Below are 10,224 nucleotides of genomic sequence, written 5' to 3'. Positions count from 1 at the left end.
TTATTCTTCAACCTGCCCTGACCCACATCTGTGGAGCCCAGGGTCAGCTATTCTGAAGCCAGCTGTTGCTGGGCCTTTTAGTTAGGATGAAATTAGGAACAGACTTGAGGGTCCTCTACCTGCTGTGAAGTCACCAAAACCTGCAAATAGTGAGAAAATATCGCTGCCTGGCTTAAACATTGGATAATTTCCACAACATTTGTGCCTCAGTTGGGAATGGGAATCACTCGCTCTGTGATTCAACAGTGTTATTTGCTAAAGATAACCACAGAAAAATCAGCACAAGAAAAGCTGTGTGACACTAAGGACAGTGTAGAGGCCAGTGTGCAGATTTCTTGGTGTTTATTTATTTGCTTGTTTTTCTACTCCTGTGAAGAAACCAGGGAAAGATTGTTAAATGATGATTCTGTGAGAAAAATTTTTAAGAATTCTGCATTGGGGGAAAACTGAGCAAAGCATTCTTGTCATTGCACACATGGGTACAATTTGTACAGAATCCTCAGGCTTAGATTCGAAGTGGGGGGGGGGATAAACAAATTCTCACAAGTGTTTGAAAGAACACGAAGATCTCAACTTTGATGGAATCATTGTTCCTGCATTATCTGGTATATAAATGACTACAGAGGAGAAGATTGCCCTTAGTGTAAACATAGGACTATCTGGGCACAGTTCCCATTAGAGGTGGTTGTGTCTAAATGTGTGTGTGTGTGTGTGCAAGAAGTATACCACTACGTTTCTATTAGCCACCCCTTAAATAGAACGACGATTGAAGAGAACCGAGACAGTCTAAACTGAGGTGAAAACATCTCATACAATCAGCTTTAGATTCACGTAGGTGGGAAGCATTTCAAAGGACTGTCTTTAAGACATAGGCACAGCTTCCCCACCCTCCGGTGGGTGATTGACAGCTAATTTCCTACCAACATATCCAAGCTGAGGTGCTAGTCCTCGCTCATCTGGAGTCTCAATACAGAGAATTTTTAAACTCTAAGGGAAGGGAAGATTTTTCAAAAGAGCACCAAGTTAGGTATGGGGCACTATTTTTGAAATAGCAGCAAATATCCAATTTCCATTTCTACATTAAGTGTTTCTTATTCCCAACAATTTAACCCTGTCCCTCACATGGAACACCCAGGAATACCCATTGGCGATGTAAATCAAATTTAGACTGCATTCCCTATGAATTTCTGTTTTTTGACGTTCTCTCTGTGCACTTAAGTTAGTTTACAGAGCAAAAGATTGCCCTGAGCTTGGGCTTGGGTAAATAATGCCACCCTCCTTGAGCTATAATTCACACGGTCTTAATAAATTCAAAGCGATAGGATTAATATTTGTGTTCGTGCCCCCCACCGCTGGCCTCCACAGGGCTCACACTTAGAGCCTGGCTATCTAGTAGATCCTGGTAGTTTGCCTCGGATTTCATGCTCCATTGCAGAGTTCCACTTCAGGCTTTCAGACAGGCAAGGCCTTTTCTGGGGGAGGGGAGTGGTGCTTTTTGTTTGCTTTTTACTCTTAGCTCTTCTTTTCTGGAACCCCCTAAGAACGTTTCTTATCTAAACATCCCCGATCACGGAGCACAGCTTCCCCATCAAATCGCTGGAAGGAGCAGAGTTTCAAACACTGAACCAATCACTCATTCGGCGGCAGCAGCAGAGGGGAGTTAGTGCTTTCTTCCTTTCCTGTTCATCAGCCAGAAGGATCAGCGGGTTAACGTTATAAATATCCAAATGTTAACCATTAACATTGCTGCTTTGCTGAGCTACAGTATTCTAATATACTTAAATCAGAACAGGAGGACCCCTGCACCCCCAAGGACTCCCAAGGGTTTGCATAGAAGGTGTCCTGAATCTTGAATGGCTTTTTTTTTTTTTTAAAGGATATTTGAAGAAATGAAACAGCTGCAGTATGGTTCTACCAACAGCTCGAGAACCCTCTCGAATTCACTTTTCTTCCATAGTTCTTTGTGTGTAGAGAAATCTAGTACTGTATGATGACAATAAACGGCCACAGTGACTTTGGAGCAACAACCGAAAAACACATTTCAACTTAGTAACAAACTGGCTGGGCCTTCAGGCTGCCTTTTCCAGGTTTGTCTCATGGGCACGAGAATCTGACTCTTGACCATCTCTCAAATTTCACTCTCAGATATGGAATGTATTGTCCAGAAGTGTGCAAGAAAACCGTTTGGAAGCACAATATTATTGTAGACAGAGGAAGCACGGGGTAAAATCACATGGGAGAGGCTGAAGGAAGGAGGCACGTCATGTAAACTATAGAATTGTACATAGAGGAGGTTTGTTTTTCTTACTGTTTACTACTCTAACTTGTCAATTTTTCAACACATAGGAATTATTAATGCAACTTGTAGTCAAAAACTAGAGCAAGAGGTGGATAGATGTCTCGTGCATGTCGTGGGCTCAACTATGAGCCCGTATCGATTTAGAAATATTACCCCCCCAAATACTGCCCCCCAAAAAGCCTCAATTAAAATTTGTGCTGTGCATATTTGAGTCTGTGTTGGAGACTGTGTACACACATGTAACATCTACACATGCTATTTCTACTCATGACATTAGCTGAGTTGGGTGAAGGTTTTCTTGTGAATTTTCGCAGGGTATTGTAATGAATTGTGGGCATGTCAATAGTTTGTGTGTGTGTGTGTGTGTGTGTGTGTGTGTGTGTGAATCAGACTTAAATGTGATTGTTCAGGAATACATCCCACTTAAGCATTCAGGCTGAAACTAGCAACAATTGGCCATGACCTTTAACACGACTGCTTTCCAAATTAGTGCCGACCATTAATCACACGGGGCTTACATTTTATGATTCGTCGGCCATTCCGAGCGGGCCTCCTCCCTCCGCGCCCCCTCCTCGGCGGAAACACACGCTTGAACACGGAAACATCTCACTCTCAGCAAGGCCCCCGCCCGATTGCCAGCTCTGCCAGGGTACAAGCGCCGCCCTATGCAGCTCGTCCGCACAGGAGTTTCTATTGCAAAACCAGTGGCCAGGGAGGGCCCTGAGCTGCACTAGCAGCGAGGGCTAGGCACCGGGAAAAGCCACCGGGAAAGGTAACCGCCCGGATCTTGGCCCCGATTGTTAGGCTGAGCCAACTCCGGCGTCTTGGCCCGAATGCTTCTCCACTGCGGAGTTATCACGCGCAGCAGCCGAACAATATGGCTAAGAGCCTGGTGGGAGAAGATAGTGCCCCTCCGCAGGCCACAGCTCCCCTGGCCTACGTCACCGCGGATCGCGGGGCGCGCTCCCCGGCCCCTCCCCCTCTCTCCTCCTCCTGCTCCCGCTCCCCTCCCCCCTCCCGCAGCCCCTCCCTGCCAAGTACCAAGAAAGCTTCGGGAGAGTCAAATCAAGGTTTTGATTCACAGACTCAATATATTGTCACCAAGTACGACCCACGGAGAGTAGTAAGGGCGCACGCGGGGGCGGGGGGAGAACACAAATGAAGTTTTCAGAACCAAAGCAAAATGAGTTGAACTTTGGAGACACGAGTAAACAGCCACAGTCGAAGCTTGGAGACACGAGTAAACAGCCACAGTCGAAGCTCCACTCAGCCCCAGAGCTGTCCTGTTCTTCCCGCAGCATGCAGGACTCCTAGACTCGCTCTCGTGAAGTTCAGGGGACACGCGGGCAGGGTGGACACGGTTTAATCTGGGCTCCAGGTTCAGCGTCTAGGTGCTTGAGAAGGCTGGACAAGCATCCCAGGCACATCTGCACGTATGAATGTGTGTGTGTGTGTGTGTGTGTGTGTGTGTGTGTGGTGTGCGCGCGCGTAAACAGCCTCTAGGAACTGGAGCTGCGGCAACCTGAGACCTGAAGCTGAGGGGCGACCACTAGCCGCGGACGTCGTGATTCAGTGCTATTAGGGGAGGAATTATCTGGGTCTGAGTCATCGTGAGCCTCCAGACTTTCTCCGCAGTGTGGCAGAACTTTGTGCTGATGAGACAATAGTGGAGCGTGTGCGTTTCCTTCAGGGCAGACCATTCCCGGACTGGGGGAAGCCTCGGGCCTGCTCCGCCCGTGGACGCCGGGTCCCGGTCTTTGCTCGGTGCAGTCCATCTGAGCCCTGTCGGCGCCTGGGCCCCCGCGGGGCGGGTGCGTCCCGGGAGCGCGCGCGGCGCGCGAAGGGGGGCCGGGCGCGTGGCGGGTCCCGCGCGCCCTCGCGCGTCCCCCGCGCCCGGGCGCAGCTGGCGCGGTCGGTCTAGAGCAGCGCTCGGCTCGGCGCCGCGGGCGCTCTGCTTCACCTTCAGATGCGCGGGGCGTGCGCGTCCTCCTCCCGAGGCCCGCCGCCTCCCCTCCAAGGTAGGGGCCGTGGGGCGGGGACGCTTCCTGGCCCGTGGGAGGGCGTATCGACAGGCAGGGCCGGGAGGGTCGGGACTCACAACGTGCCCAAGACCCTACTGTGCCCGGTGGGGTGGGGGCGTGCTGGGCGGGGGGCGCGCCCTGTGGAAGGTCCCTGGCGCCAGGAGGGCGATTTGGCTTTCTGTGTTGGTAGTTACTCCGCTCGGCAATTCCAGGAGAGGAGAAGATGCAACTTCGGGTGGCGGGGCGAACGCCCGGGAGGTGGCTTTTACCGCAGTGGAGGGGCGGGGTGGGGGCCGGGGTGGGAGCGCGGAAGAGGCTCTGGCTTTGTACACTTCGTCAAAGGCGACGCGGGAGGAGGGGAGCTCGGATGCGCTCTCATCCATTAGGAGACAAAGAGCAAATTGCCTTACTTTAAAGTAAAACGTTCTGGCTAATGAAGGTGGGTGATGGGCGGCGGGGCCGGAGGAGCCGCTTCAATTATTAAGGCTTTGGCGGAGGGGATCGATGCCTGTGGGCACCGAGCGCTGCTGCCTAGGGGACTTGTTTGCGTATTTGTGTTCGGTGGTGGTGGGGGTGTGTTCTCACTGTCCCCTACCCGGGCTTTTGCCGGTCAGCGGGGAGATTTGAGTGACCCTAACACTAAAGAAGTGGGATCTCTAGAAAGGGAAGTTCGCGTAGGGGTGGGGGCGGGGGCGAGGTTCTGGAAGTGACTCGGAGTGGGGTGGGAAGGAGATCCGCGCAGCGGGGACTCCTCGGAATTGCGCTTTGCCTTGCTGGGGTATATTAGCGTGGGGGTGGGGACCTTATTGATAACCATATATATGTATATATGTGTACACACACATACACACACGAATTACACCCTGGTGTGTGAAAGAGAATGCAGAGGGGTGTATACTGCGGGGGTGGGGGTTGGAAAGGCGCCTCCTCTGCCATTTCCAGGGAGAACATACCGAATAGTTAAGATCAGTATTTAGATTAAACCGCCTAGTCAAGTTTTAAAGAAACTTTGTCTGAATAAGTTTGTCAAAAGCCAGGCCAGTGGGGTCTTTAAGCCAGCGGTTCATGGAGGAAGGCTGGCATGCGATGACTCCCAGGCTTTGTGAGTTGGGAATCCAGTGGATCCCTGCAATTAGGACTCCAGAGAACCAGCCTTCTACCCGAAAAATGTGGGTCTGTAAGTCAGCCGCATTCATCACCAGCGTTAACAAGCTCTCCGCAGCCGACCAGCCCAGTTCCCCCAACCCCCAGCTTCGGGGTTGTGTGAGTAGCTAACTCATTGCCTGGCTTACTGAGGAAGAGTCACTTGGTCTCCGGGTGAGCACAGATCAACTTGCTCGCTCCCTCTTTTAAAATATATTCATTCGGTGTCTTATTAAATAAGATGCACAAAAAGCCATTTACGGCTTCATTGTTAGTTTACGTTTTTTTTTTTTTTCTTTTGAAAAGGCGACTGGTGTAACCTGTGGAATTTGAAATGCAAATAAAAGCCTGTGGGAGTTGAGGCAGAACAAATCGGTACTTATAAAGTGAAAAGATTTAATGTCTTTGAAATCATTGCGGGAGAGAAAAACTGGAGGGGAGTGTGATTTTTTTTTCTTCCCAGGGAGTGGATTGTGACGTCAGGTCTTTTTGGAAAAGATGTTATTTTTAAGGTCTTGAAGCTCGGGTATGTGAAGTGCTTTACAGGAAAAACAGATTACAAGATTAACATCTGTTAACATGATCGTTTATCTCCAGCCAAAAATAGGTCAGTTCTTTCTTAAGGAAACATGCTTGCTTCAGCATGCTTAAATAATAAAATAACGACTCCAAAAATTAGGGACGAACATATGTTATAATCCGACTCGTGAAAACATTTTTTAATTATTAAATCTCTCAAAGGTCGAAGTCTCTTTTGGGGCGTTGAGAACACTCTACCCCGAGTCTACCCGCCCAGATACCCCCCACCCCCTCCTTACTCCAGGCTCCTCGCTCCGGCTGCCTATTTTTCTTTTCGTCCATTGTGGAAGTAGGGGATATATTTAAATGGTAACTTCTGATTCTGGCCTCGTTAGGGAGACCAACTCCGCATAGATGGCTAACTTTCTGAGCTCTACTGTTGTTTTACCATTAAATAGAACGACTGGGAGGGGAGAGAGAGAGAGAAAAGAAACTGCCTTGCAAAGTCTCCCTGCCCCCTGGGTGTGAGTGACGGCTGTGTCGGCCAATCCGCAGCAGCTTTCTCTATCCCCGGAGGTAATTTGGTGTGTGTGTGTGTGTGTGTGTGTGTGTGTGTATACGCGCGCGCACGCGCGTGCTCGCGTCCATGTGTCGGCACAGAGTCAGGCCAGCCGCGCGCATCCGCAGGCTCCCGCATTTGCACAGATGTGTGCTGTAGACGTGGACATGCTTTTATCCAAGTCTGTCCAGCTAGATGCGCACGCAGCAGTCCAAGTGGAGACCCTGGCCCCTCCCAACGTCTTCCTGCAAAGACTGGGCAGTAGAGGCACTTTCGGATTCAAGTCGAAACCTGCCACACGGGAAGGAAAGAGGAACGATTGATAATACTTCTCAACCATTGGGCAGTCAGGAGCAGCTCCATCCGCCTGGTTCCGGGCGCCAGTGGGGTCGTGTTGCAGCCCCTTGCCGATAGCACACGTGCAGAGGTCGTGGGTCGTGGAAAAGGATGTTCACTGCGTTTAAAACTGAAGGGCACTGTTCGTCTTCCAACTTCCGATTTCATTCTCTCGCGGGGAGTGATACTTAGTCCCTGGCAAATTCTAGTCTGCGAACTGCGCCTGGCTAATCAAAGTTCTGGTGCTCACCGGTCTTACCGGTGCTGCACCCTGGTTGTGTCTGCTCTGCACAACGGGTACATATCACGGGCAGAGTGTGTCACGGGCCACACCATGCTGCCTACTGTCCGAACCTGCGCCGCTCTTAGGAACACCTAATGGGTGACGAGTGCGGCACTCACTTCAGGACTTGAACGGGCTGGATCTGGATTGCCTAGTTTTGTGTTTTAAGTCCTGGGCCTTGGGGGCGCTCGGTGGTCTGCCTCTCGATTCACTTGGGGGGTTGGTGGGGATGATGCCTTGTCGGGTTAAATACACGCGTGCGCCTCCCCGTCCTAGAGACCCCTGTGGGGCCACAGACCTTGGAAGGCACACTGTCCACACCCGGTGGGCAGTGCCTGGATGCACCGAGCTCATTTCGATGGTGTCCCCTCCACTCCTGAGATTTCCAACTCGGTTACTAGGTGTTGTCGGTCCGCGTATCTCCCTCCTCCGCGGGCCGTTTCCACCCTACCGTATCGCCACCCCTCTCGGCCCTCTCTCCAATCTCTGCGAGCTGGTGGTTTGAGGAATGGGTATGTCGTTGCATTAAATCATTCCTATTTCTGTGTGTCCCGGCCGCCCGGCGCCTCTGGGTGGGTGGGGGCGTGGGCCTGGGTGACTGGTGGGGGTATGGGGGGGGCGCGGGGGCGGGGCACCACCTGCCCGCCCTTGAGGCGTGGCGTGCGGCTGGGGGAGGCGGGACACCCACCTGCCTGTCCCGGGGGGCGGGGGCGGCGGCCGCTTGTTGCTGGGTTGCGGGCTGCGGGGGGCGGGCCGTGGGCGGGGCGCCGAAGGGGAGGCCCCCGGGTCCGCCGCGCCCCCCCTTCTCCGGCGCCCGCCCCCCGCCCCCGTCATGTGCAGCGGACGTCACACGCCTGCACTGTAACCCAAGAAGTGAAAGAGACGGGGACCCGCAAGCCCAACTTCGCACCGTAACAAAGACTGGGGTCCGTGTGGGGCGCGGGCCGTGGGGGAGGGGCGTGGGTCCGGGGGGAGCGCAGGGGATGGGCGGCGAGCTCGTGGGGCTTAGGCGTGGGCGTGCGTGGGCGGGCAGGGGCTGGCCCGACCGGGCGGGGGTCTAGCGGAGGCGCGGCGGGGCTTGGCGGCCCAGCCCCGCGGGCAGGCCAGGTAATGGGTTTCTATTTTCAACTTCACTTTGTTCTGTCGGAGGTGGGTTGGGAGGGGAGGCGTCCCCCCCTCCTGGGGGCCGGTTATGTAAGTCTCCACACCTGAGTTGGGCCCTGCTTTCCCCGAGGGGCGGATTTGGGGCGGGAGGGGCCGGTGGGTACGGGGTGCTGGCGGCTGCTTCGCGGGGTACACGGTGTGGGTGGGGGCTCTTGTGGTCTACGCTTGAGACCTAATCGATGTCTGGGTGGAGAGGAGGTCCGAGTGGACGTTGGGCTGTTTCTAGAAGCCCAGATGTGCCCTTGGGCTGGGGCGGGCCTTCCAGGGTGTCCATTGAGTAACAAAGGACCGAAGGCTTGTACTTCTCTGGTCCACTCGGCGGTGCCCACTTCACCAGCAAGTCTCGGAAGAACTTTAGACGGCATCTTAATTAAAGGTACAGCAGAAAGTCACGTCCCGATGAACCTACCATTAAGCCTTGAATGTTGGTTAAATATAATTTAAAAATTGATGTGCGTTGACCGGCGGCGTAGAAGCAGAGAGGATAGCTCTCCGAGCAGGATCTTTACAGATTACGTTTTAAACCTCCCTATTAATATGATTGAAGTATTTCGGTTTAGGAATGTGTTACTTTAAGGAACTAGGCATGCCTGCTATTTGATATGATACTCGCTACTGCCCAGTACACAAGAGCCCATTTTTATCACTCCTTCATTTTCTCTTGCATTCTTTAATTGTTTCGTCAGAGTAGCTGTGTTATTTTTATTTACCCAGACCGGCTAGAATTAAATATACCACACTATTGTGTGTGACTTCTAAGCCCCCCCTCCCCCCCCCAGCTAAATTGGAGATGGAGTTGAGCTGCCCTGGTGTCAGGGGTGTGAGTTGGGTCACTGGAGAGGACAGCTTTAGTTCCAGGAGAGTGACCCCATAGCCATCTCGAATGGGTTCTGGGATAAACTGAACTCAGGGAAAGACTCACAACTGTTTTGATAATCAAATTAGAATCCTGATGTGTTACGATAAATACATGTCTAATATTTTCTTAGCTCATTGGGAGAACTTGTTCCCTTGCACTTGCTAATTTGAATATACTGAAGCCTTCAGAGCACATTCACATTCTAAAAAGGAAGCCCATGCCAGTAGGTCTGTAATCAAGCTAGCTGCAAAGAGGAGTAGGCATGGCTTTCCAGAAGGGAACAAAACACCCCAGTCACTGACTCGGGCTCCTCGCTGCTCCCAACAGTGGACAGAGAGAAGGGAGTTTTGATTATTTGTGTTTGTTTCTGAGCTTTTAAAAATCTAGCATATGAAATCATCTTGGGGGCCCCAAACTTTCACTTTGGTATGTGCATCTGATACTAATTGCTGATGTGATCTCCTGGTAGCTTATCTGGTCAGCTGTTGAACATTGCTCTTTGTAAACACCTTGTACACGCAACTCAGGTACCTCTAAAAGTTCTCTGGGGATGTTGAAATCTTATTTCTTAACTTCCCACTATGTCCCAGAGACATTAAAGTGAACTGAGAGGAGCCCTTCCCAACAGGTCACAGGATGTCTCCACATTCATAAATGAAACTTTTAACTCCGTTTGCCTTCTCCTACCAGGAGATATTTGAGTTTTCTAAGTGGAGCATTTGACGTGATTACATTTAACAACAATTATGTGGAGGAGAAAAAGATTCTTAGAATACTTTGAAGTGGGGAATACTCTAACAGATGGCTCCCAGTCTTCAACTGGGGGAAGATGGTAATGTACCCTGGCAACTTAAGTAGAGTTTAGTCATGGCTCCTTCTTGGAAAAAAACCAGTCCTGGGTTTCAGGGGTTGTTGTAGGTTTTTGTGTATTCATATGCCAGATACATTTTGCCTTATTCACAGTTTACCAGAAGTAATCTTTGAGAAAGAGTTTTGTGGGAGTGGCGTTGAGTGGGACCGGCGGTTGTGTGTAGTATTTCA

At 51.6% G+C, this 10,224-nt stretch overlaps 1 protein-coding gene across 4 annotated transcripts in view; it reads left to right on the top strand.

Annotated features, from left to right (window-relative positions):
• Positions 1–4,239: 4,239 nt before the first annotated feature.
• Positions 4,240–10,224, top strand: part of Znf516 (zinc finger protein 516) — an 88,588-nt gene continuing 82,603 nt past the window's right edge. The window contains exon 1 of one of the 4 annotated variants that reach the window (XM_057788840.1): positions 4,240–4,317. The gene's annotated coding sequence lies outside the window, so the exon portion shown is untranslated. Of the gene's footprint in view, positions 4,318–4,670; positions 4,760–7,361; positions 7,673–8,027; positions 8,087–10,224 lie in introns of those variants that run through there. The other 3 variants (XM_057788841.1, XM_057788838.1, XM_057788839.1) reach the window with 3 other exon arrangements.

The sequence above is a fragment of the Chionomys nivalis genome, chromosome 14, assembly GCF_950005125.1.
Source record: "Chionomys nivalis chromosome 14, mChiNiv1.1, whole genome shotgun sequence".
NCBI classification, from domain to species: Eukaryota; Metazoa; Chordata; class Mammalia; order Rodentia; family Cricetidae; genus Chionomys; species Chionomys nivalis.
The sequence above is the reverse complement of the archived record's forward strand: the minus strand, read 5'-3'. Positions and strand labels throughout refer to the sequence as shown.